Source organism: Hevea brasiliensis, chromosome 14 (assembly GCF_030052815.1).
Source record: "Hevea brasiliensis isolate MT/VB/25A 57/8 chromosome 14, ASM3005281v1, whole genome shotgun sequence".
Classification (NCBI taxonomy): Eukaryota; Viridiplantae; Streptophyta; class Magnoliopsida; order Malpighiales; family Euphorbiaceae; genus Hevea; species Hevea brasiliensis.
In genome coordinates, this window is record NC_079506.1 from 55,012,691 (window position 1) to 55,030,276 (window position 17,586).

A 17,586-nucleotide genomic window follows, 5' to 3' on the forward strand; every position below is an offset into this window, starting at 1 on the left:
CTAGTTGAATTTCTTTTTTTGAATCACTCCATTTGGAGTTTTGTAGCTCAAGTTATGGCCAAAATAAGTTTACTGTTCACGTGTACTGTTCCTGCTGAAATTTTGGGTTTTGGCAGATTTTGGTCCAACTTTGGTCAGTAATTTGACCAAGTTAAGTTCATAATTTGGTCTAACTTTCTTCATATGAAATGTTCTACCATGCCTTAGGTTTCCATCGGTTCAAGAATCGCCTAAATCCGAGTTTTCTAGAGAGAGTTATAGCCATCCAAACATTACTGCTCAAATGAAAATTCTGGAAATCTCAGTACAGTAAACTTCACTTTGCTCAATGATTTGATTAGGTTCTGGTCATAATTTGGGGTAGGTTTCTTCATGAAAGTTGTTTGTATATGTCTTAACTTGTTGCTGTAACAATTTCAGATCAATTGACCATTTCTACAGTGAGTTATGGCCAAATGAACAGTTACTATTCATTTAGTCATTCTGCAGGGGCTGTTTGCAGGGTATCCGGATTGGGGCTAACTTTTGGTCCTCTTGCTTTGGTCTTTTGGGCATGGTTTCTTCAGCAACAATGTCCCATTATAAGCCTAGTTTCATGTCCAATTGGCCATACACCAATTGGACCAACACAGCCCAAGCTATGGCAGTCCAAGTGGACTGAAATTTCACCACCCCGCACTCACAAGGCAGCATGCTCCTTCACTTTGCCATGCTACATTTCAGTCCAATTTATGGCCAAATTACCTAAAATGGTCACTAATTGACCATTAAAATGGTCTCTAACAATTTCCTAAGCCAAGTCAAATTTTCACTTCTCAAACCCTAATTTCAAATTTCAAAACTTAATCAATTAAATTTCTATCACTTCTCATGCATATAACCTCATCAATCATCATCACTAATCATGTATATATGCAGGAATTCATCAAACCCCATAAGGTTCCCAAGGTTGCTGAATTAGGGATGTTTAATTCCTTAACTAATTCTTTGAATTTCTTGAATTTCTCACTTAATTTGGCATGTATACTACACCTAAAATTGAAAGAAAAGGTTTTAGTGCACTAACCTTGAATGGAGCCACTTCTAAGACTTCAAAACTTCACTTTTTTCCTTTCTTTTTGCTGTCCAAAGCTTGCTCTAGGTGTGAGGACCAAGTTTTATGAAGGCATATAGGGGTTTTATGGTGTAATTGGCTAGGTTTTGGAGCTTGGGTGAGTGCATCAATGGAGGGAGATGGGGAGAGGTCACGTTTGAGGAAGAAGAAGAAGAAGATGACCAGAATTTTTGGTCCTCTTTGACTGTTTTAAGTGTTTTAAAAATGCTTATTTGAATGCAATTGGTGGAGACTTGTAAGTGACATCATAAAGATGTCATAAATTGCTTTTTATGGATTTTTCTTTCCTTTTCTTTTCTAATCATTTTCAATTCAATTTTCAACAATATTTATTCACATTTTATGTCATATTAATTATTTACTCGACTGGACAAGTCGGCCAAAAATCACCTCTGAAGGCGAAATGACCAAAATGCCCTTCGTTTGACTTAACGGGTCAAAATTGTCTGTACCGATTGAAAAATTTTTCTAGGTATTTTCTTGGCATTCTAATGCCATAGGAACCTCAGTAATCCTTCTCTGGAGTCCCAAAAATTATTTTATAATTTTTCCCCCGGGTCTAGGGCTCCTCGTTGCGAGAACCGCAACTTCCCTCTGGTTACCCATCGCTTGGGCACCGGCTCATTTGATTTAGTTGTATTTTATTTCTAACATTTTTACTAAATTTTTCTTATTAATATTTGAGTTAATTATGGTTCCTCGCTTTAGTTTAAATATTTTTCCGGACGTTCTAGCTGTTCGGACCGACACCGGTCACCGGAACAGAAGAATGTACGGAGTTGCTTCCGGGAGGGTGTTACAACTTTGGTGTTGAGGAAGTTTGCGGCAGCCTTGAGATTCTTGAATAAATGTATATGTTCATGAAAGTATTGGCAGAATATTGACCTTGAGAATTGATGGAGATGTGTATAGATTGATTGTGTAAGTATATGTAAAAATTTGTAATGTTTAGGTGTATATGTGATTGTACTTAGAACTTGTAAATGTGAGTTTTAATTGGTGTATTGAGGATAATTGCAATCTGCCCAAAGTGACATTTAAGTGAAGTGGAATATGGTTTTGGTAATGAACCAAAACAGAAATGGTAAGGGGAAGTGGACATGTAGTAATGTAAGTGTGTAATTGATGTGTGTTAAGCAAGGTAACTAAGGGCAGTGTACATTTTAGCCTATAACTTTAAATGTGTAACCTCAATTAGTATGAGACCAATTGGAAGTGGAACTAGGCACAAAATGTGCCAACTTTCATTCAGAAAGCATACCAAAATTCTGCTTGCAAGGTGACCCAAGAAAATGACCAATTCGGATTAGGTACAATTAGGACCTGAAAAATGACCAATTGGGCAGCAGTGAGTGTTTAGGCCATAACTCACTCAAAACAGGTCCAATTGACCTGAAATTTTAGCCATGAATAGTTAAGACCCATACCTACAAGTCTTATGAAGACACCAAAACCAAGAAATGACCATAAGCAAGTCAAACAACTTGCACAAGTTCGGGTCCAAAAACTGGCCGAACCAGAGTTGACCAAATTGACCAAAAATTGACCTAATTTGATACCATTTGACCAGCAATAGTATAATGACCATAACTCGGTCTACTTAACTCGGAATGACCTGAAATTTTGCACCGCGGTCCATAAGACATAGATCTACAAGTTTGTAGTTTTGACCGAAACCTGAAAACCGAGGGAACTAGGTCGTCCGGCTAGGTCAAACTAGTATCCCGGAATCCAACAAGTTGCATTAAAATGCACTAAACGAGGAAATGAGTTTGGTAAAACGTACCAACCTAAAACCCTATCGAATGTGACATATTAATGACATTAAAACCTAATTTACCTAGAACACATCGAGGGTCGGTATATTAGGTGATTAAGCAAATAATAGCTTTCAGTGAATTACTTATCGAACATTATCGTTAGAGACAAATTAATTTAGCACTGAAACACTTCAAATTGTGTTTCTCAGTTACCAAAGACTCAGGAAAAGGGAAGGAAACACTGAGTCCAGACCAGGAGACAAATATTAGAGGTTTGTGCACAACGGCTATTTCTTTTGAATTTTTCAATTGAAATGAATTATGACTATTGTACATTATTGTTTTAAATTGTGTTTGTGCACAACTAGTTTTCAACTGATTTTGTTCTGAATAATATTTCATATGATAAATTGTATGTTATTGTTTTAAATTGTGTTTGTGCATAATATTTATTTCTTTTGAATTATTTTCAATTGAAATAAATTATGACTACTTGTATGTTATTGTTTTAAATTGTGGAAATGTACTTGAATCGATATTTATTGCTTGAAAAGCATTATAAATGATTTGAAACTGTGAGAAACTGTTTGAATGGTATTTGATGGATACTTATTGATTGAAAAGCACTGTAAATGGTTTTTGTGGAAATTGAAGTGAATTACGAATTGTATTGCCATTTTGTGAATGAAATTATAACTTTGGAAATTTATTGGATTCTTCGGATCATTTGAATAAAATGTTTGGAATTGTTTTGATTCACAATTGGCATGACACTGTTACTATGTTCCTCCTCCACTAATGGGGTGAGTGTGATTATGTTCCTCCCTCTTTGACTTATCAGTCTGGGGTGAGTATGATTATGTTCCTCCCTCTTTGACTTCCCAGTCTGAGGTGAGTATGGATGAGTACTCATTATTCAGCTAGCTTCCTCCCTCATTGATTTCGATTATTGGGGTGAGTGTGTCTTGTCGTGGTGTACAACACGGCATGTGTGGAAAAATTGTGTCCTGGCTTAAATTGTGATATTGATCGGCAACACTGTGTTATTAAGTATTTTGATCAAATTGTGTATGAATTGGCAATACGGTATTCTTAAATTATTTGACTAAATTGTGTTATTATGAATTTTGATAAATTGTGAATTGGAGTTTAAATTCCTTATGACATTCATTGTCTTGAATTTAACTATGGTTTTATGTATCCACTATTTATATGGTTTATGAATTGTAATTTAAAGTTGTATTTGGTTAATCTTGTGCACTACTGAGACATTGTCTCAGCGATAGCTTTTTATTGCTGTCGCAGGTAGACAGACAGACAAGGCAGCAGACTAGGCTACTAGTACCTCCAGCAAGAGATTTTTCGGGTATAACGAGTATACCGCTTTTTGCATTTTGTACTGTAATGTATGACCACTGTATGTACATATTGTTTTGGTTTGAGCAGTTGTAAATTCAAATTGTAACTTGAGGTTGTAAAATAATTATGAGTTATTTTGACTTGTAAAAATTGTATTATATTTCCTATATCTCAGCTTTTGAAAAATTACTGTGGATTTGAGTTGAGAAATATGTTGTATTGAGAAAAATGTTGGAGTTGAGATTTGGAAAAATAATTGAAGTGCTTTTTACAGGTTTTCTGAAGAACTGTTTTATCCAAAATACAGATGGCATTCTGCCAAAATTTTTACAGAAATTCCAAATAATTCAAATGTGTTAGTTCTATCACTTCAGATCAAAAAGGTTTTTAACACCTGTAAATAGTGCTCACCATTGTAAAAGAAGTAAGAAAAGTTTTTTTAAAATCCCTTATAGTATATTTAATGGGTTATCAGTAGACGGAGTTGGTAATTCATTAGGTATACTACGGGATCATGTTATGCCTTACAGAGGGGTAGGGTGTGACAAGAAAATCAAGTTCTGCCTTTTAAGAGATTAAAGATGTAAACAGGACACTAGAAACAATTTCTAGTATTTTTAATTCAAGAGATTGTTTGTTAATCTCTTAGAAAGATGAGAGAAGAAGATGAAGAAGAGAGAAACCATCTTGGGTGGCAGCACCAAAGAAAAAGGCTGCTGGTTGTATTTTTTTCTCTTCATAACATCACTTATAAAGCTAGGTTAACACATTAAACCCTTGCCACATGTTACCCTTTGATTGGTTCTAGGTTTAATTGACCCAATCACATTGTGCCAAGTGTCAAACCTATATTTAATCTTAATTTTAATCATCTTACATGATTAAAAAATAATTGGCAAGCTTATGTGTAATGCCATGTGTCACCATCTCATGGTGCCACATGTCACCCTGTGAAATGACCAAAATGCCCCTGTGTCTTAATTTTGAGTTCTCAACCCAAAATAATTATTTCTCTTCTTTTAATCAATTTATATCAAATATAAATTAATTAATTAATCTTTATTAATTAATTTCTTATTAATTAAATTCATATTTAAACACTTTAAATATAAATTTAACTTATACTGTACATCCAATAATCTAGATTTGGTTTCAAGTCATGCTAGAGACTTTGCAATCTAATTACAAACCAAACCTATTTAATTAATCAATTAAACTCTTTAATTAATTAATTAAATCATATTTAATTAGGTGATAACTTATGTATGTGTGTGACTTACTAGGCTCATCACTAATTGGCAATGAGATATGATATCAACTCTTAATATCATCATAACTCTTTCTTACCATAAATGATTTCTCTAAATCATTTTATGCACCTCATAGACCATGGTTAACACCTAGTATAGTATGCCATGGCCACCCAAATAGTGATAAGGTTTACCTTAAATGAACATATAATCATATGTTACCATGCACTAGAATCTTTCTGTTACAAAATCCCAACTCAAGCTAGAGTCATAGTTTATGTCAAACTCCATTTGCTATGAATATTATGTTCTCTTTTAATTATAGTTCTTGATTGAAAAGATTTTCTCATCAGAAACTCTTTTCTGATTAAATCTATCTGTCCTGGTCAGGAACTTGAAACATCAAGAACAATTAAATGAACATAGGATTTTATCTCTATTTACTTAGAGGAACAGATTCCATCTTGATCAACACCTACGTCCATATATAACTAGTAGGAGCCAACACATGCCCATATACCCATACATAGTACAAGTATGAAAGCAGTATCAAACTCAAACCACCTATATACAAGATAACTGTGCTATCTCAGGTCTAAAGATTATATGCCCTAATATGATTTATGACAATGCATTGACAAGAGTATACTCCATGTGCTTGTCATAAGTGTCACTGGTTCGGCCTACTTATCATGTATAAGTGCCTATCATGTTTGTTATATGGCATGAGACTCACCATTCCATCTTATTTATATCTCATATAAATAACTTGGGAACAAGCATGAATATAATCTTTCTGGATAAGTCATGTGTGACACCCCTTACCCGTCTAAAGTATATCCGAGTAAGATATGTCACACAGTGTACCGGAATACTCTATTTTATCTCAATCATTTTTATTCTTCCTTAATTTATTTTTATCATAGTTTTGAATATAATTTGTGAAATATAATTCATTTAAGTCATTTATTAAAATTATAATTTATTTTAGGTTCCGAAAATTTTATAGAAAATCCGGCAGAGTACCGGCTAAAAATGGAGAAAACAGTTCTTCAGAACCTGTGAAAAACACTTCCAATAATCATTTCCAATCATTCTCAAACTCCAATAATCATCAAAATCTCAATATTTTTCAACAACATTTCTATTTCTCAATCATTCATTTCTCATGGTATTCATATATAAGCAATAAATAAATACTCAATTTTCCATTCATAAACACAATTTCCACTATTTACATTAACATCAAAATCCATTACATAAGTCTCAATTACACAAGAGAAAATAAAAATTAGTTACAAAATACCAAAATGAAACCTAGTGTCCTACCAATGCACTGAAGATGGTGAGGTGACACGGACACTATGCAGAGCTGCAGGAGGTTTCACCCAGTCTGTGGTCTACTGGGCTCTCAGTTAGTATCTCTAGAACCTACGCGTGGCAAAAGCAACACGCTAAGCAATAATGCTTAGTGGTGCCAATAATAAAATAAAAAGAAATAACAGGAAGTAGCTATGCAGTGCATGTTTTGATGATTTATGCAGACGATTTTTTTTTCATTATTGGTAATCATATTTATTATGTACTTGTTTTTTTCATTATTTCATTAAATTTGTTCACTTTTAGTTTTGGGTGCCCAAGTAACCTATACTGGATGACTGGACTAGATAAACGGATAAACTGGCACTGGGTATCAAGTACCTCGGGCCGTCACACCATCGGTCACATATGTATCTCTCGGTGTACAACAGAACAGCTAATAAACTGTAATAGCATTAAGCACAAGGCCAAGTATCAACATAATGTTAGAATGGCTAAAAGCCATGAAATCACAGAATGACATAATGCCATGTGCAGTACTGCTAACTGAACCCTATTGGCATGCCAAGCTATCCAAACTAATCTTGTTAGGTATACTAGGGCATTTCGCACTTTTAAGTTTCACAATTTTTGGAATTTAAGTTTTAGTGTTACTATTCCATTCATTGGTCAACAAAAATGTTAACTTTTTCATAGGCAATAGGTACATTGGTTTTAGTATCATCAACATACCACATTTTGCATTTAAAATTTGTTGGTATTGGTTGCCAATAACATTTCAAAGCTTAATGTTAGTTGGGCAGAATTTTCACTTTTTACTGTTCCATTGGTCAATTTTTCAGTGGGAATATGGCAAACTAATCAACATGAAAGTTGTTCCTTATTTTATCTAGTTACATTTCTTTTTTTGAATCACTCCATTTGGAGTTTTGTAGCTCAAGTTATGGTCCAAAGACCACAACTAGCCGAATTGAAATTTTTCTGGACTGACCATATCTACAGTGTAGTGAATAGTGACTGCAACTCACTTGTTGGATAGGTTCTGGTCATAATTTGGGTTAGGTTTCTTCATGAAAGTTGTTGATCTATATCTCAACGTATTTCTGGTAAAATTTCAGGTCAATTGGACCATTCTACACTGAGTTATGGCCAAATGACCAAACACTATTCATTTGGTCATTCTGCAGAAACAGACTGCAGGTCACCCGGATTAGGCAAGCTTTTGGTCCACTTGGTTTGGTTTTATGGGCATGGTTTCTTCACCAAAGTTGTGCCATTATGTGTCTATTTTCATGTACAATTGGTCTTGCACCAATTGAACCTGTAAAATTCAAGTTATGGCTGCCCAAACCTGCTGGACTCATGTCCAATTCTGTAGGTCACCATGGGCAGCAAAACCACCTGCAATTCCCACTAATCAAACCACCTCATTTCTTGTTTACACATAACCAAATGGTCACTAATTAACCATTAAAACTCATTTTCATCATTACATGATCAAAGTCTCCATTTCATGCTCAAACCCTAACTCCAATTTCTAATTTATGGCATACACACACCAAACTCATACCAAATCACTTTATCCATCATCTATACTCATCAATAACATAATTAAGCCACTTAATTTCATCAAAAACCAACAATCCTTAAACTTTCTCATGGCTGCCAAATTTAGAGATTTCATTTACTCAAGTTTTTCTTTTAATTTCACACAATTTCTACTTGATTTAGCATGCTTACAAGATTAAAGAAAGAAAAGAAATTGTTTAGTGCACTAACCTTTTTGAGTTTCACTTAACCTTGATTAAACCTCCCTAATCTCTTCTTCTTCGGCCGCCAATAGCTTTTTCTAGGTGAAAGATCAAATTTTTGTGAAGGGACTTGGCAATTTTGGTGAACAAATGGAGAGAAAATTCAAGCTTTTAAGCTTGAAAATGGTGGAACCTCTTCTCTCTCTCTCTCTCAACGTTTTTGGCTGCCCAAAGGTTGAAGATGCACATTGTTTTTTTCAATTTTTGGTCTCTTTTATCTCTTTTAATGAGTTTAACAAATTGTAATTGGTGGAGGAAATTTAAATGACATCATATGATGTCATAATTAGCATTTTCTTTCATTTTCTTTTCTTCTCTTCTCTACTCATTTCCAATTTAATTTTTAGCAATATTTATTCATATTTTATATCATAATAATTATTTGCTTAACTGGACAAGTCGGCCAAAAATCATCTCTGAAGATGAAATGACCAAAATGACCTCCGTTTGGCTTAACGGGCCAAAATTGTCTGTATCAATTGAAAAATTTTTATAAGCATTTCCTTGGAATTCTAATGCCATAAGAACCTCAATGCCCCTTCTCTGGAGTCTCAAAAATTATTTTATAATTTTTCCCCTGGGTATAGGGCTCCTAGTTGCAAGAACCGCAACTTCTCACTAGGTTACTCATCGTTAGGGCACCGGCTCATTTAACTTGGTTGTATTTATTTCTAAAATTTTTTCTAAATTTTTCTTATTAATATTTGAGTTAATTATGGTTCCTCACTTTAGTTTAAATATTTTTCTGGACGTTCTAGCTATCCAAACCGACACTGGTCACCAGAACAGTAGAATGTACGGAGTTGTTACAGGGAGGGTGTTACAAGTCCTTATTATGAAGTATCCTCGATTGTAAACCTATTTATAATACTTTGTGCTAGAAATATTGTCACTCATATTCTTAACAACTTAAGAATAGAATTTCTAACAAAATATCAATGGACCTTTTCTATTACACATAAATATATTATGTAAATGGAAAAGTGAAAATGCCTTTTATTAATAAAACATGTACAAGATACAAACTAAATGATATGCTCTAGGGCGTACTACAAACAATCTCCCTAATGTAGCAATATACTCAGCCTCTGCAGTGGAATTTGCAGTCGTACTCTATTTGGAACTCTTCTAACTAACTGCACCTCCATTACAATTGAACACATACCCAGAGGTAGACTTTCTATCATCGATATTTGATTGGAAATCATAATCGGTATAACTATCCAAATGCAAGTCACCACCTCCATATATCAAGAATAAATCCTTAGTTCTTCTCAAGTACTTAATGATATTCTTGACAGCTATCCAGTGTTCCAAACCTAGATTGGATTGATACCTGCTAGTCAAACTAACAGCATGTGTTATATCTGGCCTAGTACACAACATTGCATACATTAAACTTCCAATAGTCGAAGCATATGGAATCCTGGCCATTTTATCTCTTTTTTCAGGTGTCTTTGGAGATATCTCTTTAGAAAGGTGGATACCATGTCTCACTGGTAACAATCCTCTCTTAGAATCAAGCATGTTAAACCTCTTTAATAACTTTTTCAAGTATAGACTTTGGGATAAACCAGTTATTCTTTTCGTTCTATCTCTATAGATGCGAATCCCAAGAATATAGGTTGCCTCCCCTAAGTCTTTCATGGAGAATGTATTTGACAACCATACCTTTACAGTTGTCAACATACCTATGTCATTACCCATCAACAACATGTCATCCACATATAAGATAAGGAAAGTGACAGCACTATCACTAACCTTCTTATATACACATGGTTCATCCTCATTTTTTTTTAAATCAAATGACTTAATGGCTTCATCAAAATGGATGTTCCAACTCCTCGAAGCTTGTTTCAACCCATAAATGGATCATTTTAGCTTGCATACTTTGGAACCATCTTGGGATTCAAAACCCCTAGGCTGTTCCATGAAAATGTTTTCTTAAATGTATCCATTCAGAAAAGATGTTTTGACATCCATCTGCCAAATCTCATAATCATAGTATGCAGCTATTGCTAATAGAATCCTAATTGATTTAAGCATGGCAACAGGCGAGAAAGTCTCCTCATAGTCGATTCCTTGCCTTTGGCGAAACCCTTTTGCTACTAGCCTTGCATTGTAGGTCTTTACCTTTCCATCAGAACTAATTTTCTTCTTGAAAACCCATTTGTTCCCTATAGGTACAATACCTTCAAGTGGGTCAACAAGATCCCAAACTTGATTCTTATGCATGGAATCAATCTCAGATTTCATAGCATCAATCCATTTTAAAAGACTCTATATCTGAAATAGCTTCTTCATAGGTAAGTGGATCATCTCCATGATCTACTTCTTCATGAGTAGACAACTCTTGTTCTTCTTTATGAAGAAAACCATATTTCACTAGTGGGTGAGATATCCTGGTTGATCTGCAAGGAATAGCTGTAGATGTTTCATCAATAGGTGTAGGTTGACTAGATGGATCCATATCCATCTGATATGTTGGTTGGTCAGAATTCTCCAATTCTAACTCTATTTGCCTTCCTTTGCCTCCTTTTTGAACAAACTGTTGTTCAAGAAATGTGGCATCTCTAGTTACCACAACCTTTTGTGATGTAGGCAAATAAAAATAATATCCAAAACTCTCTTTTGGATATCCAACAAATTGACCCTTTTTTGATCTGGTTTCTAATTTATCAGTGCTCAGCTTTTTGATATAAGCTGGACAACCCCAAATCTTAACATGCTTAAAACTTGGTTTTTCTTCCATGCCATATCTCATATGGGGTGGAAGATACTGATTTTGATGGAATCCTATTCAGAATATGCAAAGCTGATTCTAATACAAATCCCCAAAAGGAGATTGGCATATCAGTATAACTCATTATACTACGTATCATATCCAATAGGGTACGATTTGTCCTTTCAGATACACCACTCAGCTATGGTGTTCCTAGAGGAGTCAGCTGGGAAACAATGCCATACTCTTTCAAGTATTCATTAAATTCAGTACTCAAATATTCACCTCCATGATCTGATTGAAGAGCTTTAATACTTTTTCCTGTTTGATTTTCTACTTTTGATTTATATTCTTTGAACTTTTCAAAGGATTCATGTTTTTATTTCTTCAAATACAAATACCCAAACCTTGATTTATCATCAGTAAAGGTAATAAAATAATGAAAACCACCTCTAGCCATTTCTCTAAGTGGGCCACATACATCACTATGTATTAGCTCCAAAATATTTTTTGTTAATAGTATGCCCTAGAGCATATCATTTAGTATGTATCTTGTACATATTTTTAATAATAAAAGGCATTTCCACTTTTCCGTTTACATAATATATTTATGTGTAATAGAAAAGGTCCATTGATATTTTGTTAGAAATATTATTCTTAAGTTGTTAAGAATATGAGTGACAATATTTCTAGCACAAAGTATCATAAATAGGTTCACAATCGAGGATACTTCATAATAAGGACATGACTTATCCAGAAAGATTGTATCCATGTTTGTTCCCAAGTTATTTATATGAGATATAAATAAGATGGAATGGTGAGTCTCATGCCATATAACAAACTTGATAGGCACTTATAAATGATAAGTAGGCCGAACCAGTGACACTTATGACAAGCACATGGAGTTTACTCTTGTCAATGTTTTGTCATAAATCATATCAGTGCATATAATCTTTAGACCTGAGATAGCACAGTTATCTTGTATATAGGTAGTTTGAGTTTGATACTGCTTTCATACTTGTACTATGTATGGGTATATGGGCATGTGTTGGCTCCTGCTAGTTATATATGAAGGTAGGTATTGATCAAGATGGAATCTGTTCCTCTAAGTAAATAGAGATAAAATCCTATGTTCATTTAATTGTTCTTGATGTTTCAAGTTCCTGGCCAGGACAGATAGATTTATTCAGAAAAGAGTTTCTGATGAGAAAAATCTTTTAATCAAGAACTGGAATTAAAAGAGAACATAATATTCATAGCAAATGGAGTTTGACATAAACCATGACTCAAGATTGAGTTGGGATTTTGTAACAGAGAGATTCTAGTGCATGGTAACATATGATTTTAGGTTCATTTAAGGTAAACCTTATTACTAATTGGGTGGCCATGGCATGCTATGCTAGGTGTTAACCATGGTCTATGAGGTTCATAAAATGATTTAGAGAAATCATTTATGGTAAGAAAGAGTTCTGATGATATTAAGAGTTGATATCATGTCTCATTGCCAATTAGTGATGAGCCTAGTAAGTCACACACATACACAAGTTATCACCTATTTAAATATGATTTAATTAATTAATTAAAGAGTTTAATTGATTAATTAAATAGATTTGGTTTGCAATTAAATTGCAAAGTCCCTAGCATGACTTGAAACTAAATCTAGATTATTGGATGTATAATATAAGTTAAATTTATATTTAAAGTGTTTAAATATGAATTTAATTAATGAAAAATTAATTAATAGAGATTAATTAATTAATTTATATTTGATATAAATTAATTAGAAGAAGAAAATAATTATTTTGGGTTAAGAACTCAAAATAAAGACACAGGGGCATTTTGGTCATTTTACAGTGTGACACGTGGCACCATGAGATGGTGACACATGGCATAACACATAAGCTTGCCAAATGTTTTTTAATCATGTAAGATGATTAAAATCAAGATTAAATATAGGTTTGACACTTGGCACAATGTGATTGGGTCACTTAAACCTAGAGCTAATCAAAAGGTGACATGTGGCTAGGGTTTAATGTGTTAACCTAGCTATTTAAGTGTGGTTATGAAAAGAAAACATAACCAGCAGCCTCTCCTCTCAATTCTCACGCCACTTTGAGCCTCTCCAGCTATTTCTCTTCATCTCTCATCAATTCAAAGAGATTAGCCATCAATCTCTTGAATTAAGAACGCTAGAAATTGTTTCTAGTGTCCTGTTTACATCTCTAATCTCTTAAAAGGCAGAACTTGAATTTCTAATTAATAGAAAAGGCTTTAGAAGCTGTTCAAGGGCTGCCATAGGTGTTCTTGGTGTGGACAAGCTAGAGGGACAACATCCGTGTCCTCAAGACGAATCTCAAAGGCGCATACACGCCGCAAGACATCAAGAGGTTAGTGTAATCGTTCTTGATTTAATCTAGGGTTCTAAAATTAATCTGATTAATTTTAAAATCTTAAATGGCAAATACAGATCCAAAAACATATTAAAAGAGTTTTAATATGTTGTTTATCATTGAAATCAAGTAGATAAAAATAAATCTTGCATGGTGCATGTGACCCTAGGTGAAAATTTTTGAATTCAATGGTATAATCTTGTGTTTTTCACGCTTCCGTTCCTTCATTTTTAGCTCTTAACCTTTGTCCAACAAAGGGTGATCTGGTCATTGGAGTAGGTTTAGAACCCAATGAGGATAGAATCCCTATTTTCTCCAGTTTTGCAATCCTATCTTTTGCAACGTGACCTAATCTTAAGTGCCAAATACATTTTGAACTTGAATTGATTTTCACCATGGCATTACATTCATTTAGATCCCTTGCATTCAATTTGTGTTTGTCATTATTATCCAAATAATAAAGACCATCATGCATATAACCCGAGCCAACATATTTATTTTCAAAATAAATATTGCAAACATCATCTGTGAACTGAAATTCATAGCTATTTCTAGTCAAACTATATATAGAAATGATGTTCTTAAAAGCATCAAGTATATATAAAATATTATTCAAACATAAAACATATCCATACATGTAAAAAGATTTAGATCATATGGTTAAAGCTTCAACAGTTGGGCCATCACCAATTCGGAGTCTAACATCTCCACAACGCAAGCTCCTACTGTTTGCTAGTTCCTGCATATCATAAGAAATGTGAGAACTGGCACTAGCATCTAAAACCCAAGCTGTAGATGAACTATGAGCATCATCAATGTCTAAATAGCAAAATATAGACATACCTTCTGAAGGTGTATCCTTCTTGTCCTTCAGAGAAGCAAGATACTCTGGGCAATTCCTTTTCCAGCGCCCATCTTTTTGGCAGTGGAAATACTTTCCTTTGCCTCCATCAACTTTGGTCTTCCCTTTTTGTTTAGCTATCTTCTTGGAAGGACTAGGAATTTGAGGTTTCTTTTTCTTATTGCCCTTCTTCTTGTTGGACTTTTTAGTAGAAGAAGATGCAATCAAAGCTACCTCTTTCCCTTTATTGCCCGGCATATGCTTTTGGGCAATAACCAGCATGTTAAGTAGACCAGCCAAGGTGTATTCCTGCTTAGTCATATAGAAATTTGTCACAAAATTCCCAAATGACTCAGGAAGGGACTGAAGGATCAAATCCATCTGCAGTTAGAAATTCATGTTAAAGTCAAGATGTTCCAGCTGCTCAATAAGCTGAATCATCTTATGGACATGATCCCCAACATTTTGTCCCTCAAACATTCATGCGAAATAGCTGCCTAGATATCTCATACCTGGCATTCCTATTATGTTCACCATACAACTCTTGTAGGTGAAGGAGGATCTCACTTGCATATTGCATGTTCTCATGTTGCTTCTGTAACTCATTACTCATAGAAGCAAGCATGTAACACTTGGCTCTCATATCATGCTCCTTCCACTTGTCCAAAGTTTCATGTTCCTCTTGAGTGGGCTCTGGAGGTAAGGGACCAGGAACCTATGAGTTTAGAACATATCCCATATGTTCAAGGTATGTTCAAGGTTCAGGACAAGTTTCAAATTTCTTAGCCAATCAGAAAGATTAGGTTCTGTCAAACTATTGTCATCAAGTATGCTCGCAAGGATAATGGATGGTGGTGGTTGTGGTGTGCTCATTATTATCAGAAAATTAACTGCAGAAAATAACCAAATTAATTAGTAAATGTATCATGTAATTAACCAAATTGATTATGGTCTTTTAATCAAATTAGCCCTCCCACTAACTTAACGAATCCTACACTTCCAAAGTAGAAAACGGAAATCCTAGTTGGATGGATTTCTAGTGGGTGATTGAATTCTTAGAATCTTATTGATCATCCTCATGCACATCCATTATTGGAATTACAATAAACTATAAGTGAGCAACTCCTTACCCATCACATCTCATGTGAGGTTCAATCCTTTACCTAGCCCTTAATGCTCAAAATCTCAAGCACATCCATTATTGACTTATCTTGCATTAGTTAAGCTAATCCTATTGAGCCAGTAAATATGCAAATAATTTTAATGTCCTCAGGCACATCCATTATTGGCCACCAAACCATTTACATATTTACAACATCTCATGTTTAACAATTATTCATTAGAAAATGTCTTAAATTAATTGCATCATATGCAAGTATTTAAAATTTCTTAAAATAATTGCCTCAATAGAGGGCCCATGATATAATTACCTTTAATTATACCATTTCCAACTTAATCATTTATTTGGAAGATTTTGTGGTCGGCCTAATTACTATTATGGTCTCACTTTGCACATTATCCAATTAGCATGCATATATCATATACTTGCATACATTCTATCACACCTCACCCCTCTGTAAGGCATAACATGATCCCGTACTATACCTAATGAATTATCGACTCCGTCTACCGATAACCCATTAAATACACTACAAAGGATTTTAAAATAATTTTCTTACTTTTTAAAGTGGTGAGCTTTTATAGCAGGTATTAAAAACATTTAATTGAAGTTTAATAACTAGTTAAAATTTTTTTCTTTTTTTTTTTACGCAAATTTTGGAAAAATTTCGACTGAGTGCCTTCTATATTTGAGAAAAAACAGTTCTTCAAACGCTTGTAAAAACACTTCCAATAATTCATTTCATCAAAATCAACCACTACCACAACACAAATCAACATCATTTCTCCCAACTCCATAATTCAAAACAATTCTCAATTCAACTATCTTCAAAAATAATACTAAGTAATTTCATTCATATTCCATTAAAGAAAAATCAATTTACATTCATCAACCCAAAACTTAAATTAGAAAATCCAAAATAATATTATTACAAAATCTATACAACTGCTTAAGACCAGTTTATACATGTACATACAGTTATATATGCTAAAATAAAATTACAATCAGGATATAAAACTATACCCGATAAAATCTCAAGGATGTAGCTCCGAGATCCTCAGCAGCTCACTCTGTTGCTCCACTAGTCTTTCTATCTGCGATAGCAATAAACAGCCATCGCTGAGTACGATGACTCAGTGCTGCAATAAACAACCATCTCAACCTTTTCTCCAATTTTTCAAAATGCTAAAACCCCTAATTACACATTTGTGTAATTCAATGCAATCAAAGTGTACATCTAATGTCTGTACACCTAATTCACCTTAAACAACTATTTAATTGTACCAATTTCATACACCTCAAACCCTACCTAAGGCTAGCCAAAATTCTTCTTTGATCCCCCATAAAAATTTTCTTTTGTTTTTAAGTGAAAATCTAAGTTAATTGAGTCATAAATACAACAAATAAACTTTAATTTCTAAGTAAAAGTGCTTACCTCCACTAAAATTTTCAATTCTTCCCTTCCTTCAATTTCTCCCTTTCTTTCCTTCTTCAATCACTTTCTCAAGTGAGGTTAACAAGGTTTAATGGAATAATTTGGGGCAAAGTAAAGTTAAGTAAGGATTTTAAAGCTTGAACTCAAGCTTTCATGGAGGTGAAGCTATGGAGAAGAAGGAGGAGAGGGGCGGCCGAATTCCTTGAAGAAGAAAGGAAATGATTTTCATTTTAATTGCTTTATGTATTTATGCTTTATTTGAATAAGAATTGACTTGGTCAATTATGTAGGGAAAAATCAAAATGTCATTTATGATGTCACAATAGTGATGTAAGCATGATGTAAATAAATTTTTTTTTCTTTTTCTTTTTCAATTATTTTTCCTTATTTCTTTAATTTAATTCCTGATTCTGAAATTTTGTTTTCTCCAATTTTATTGAACAGTTAGGTCAGGAGTCAGCTCT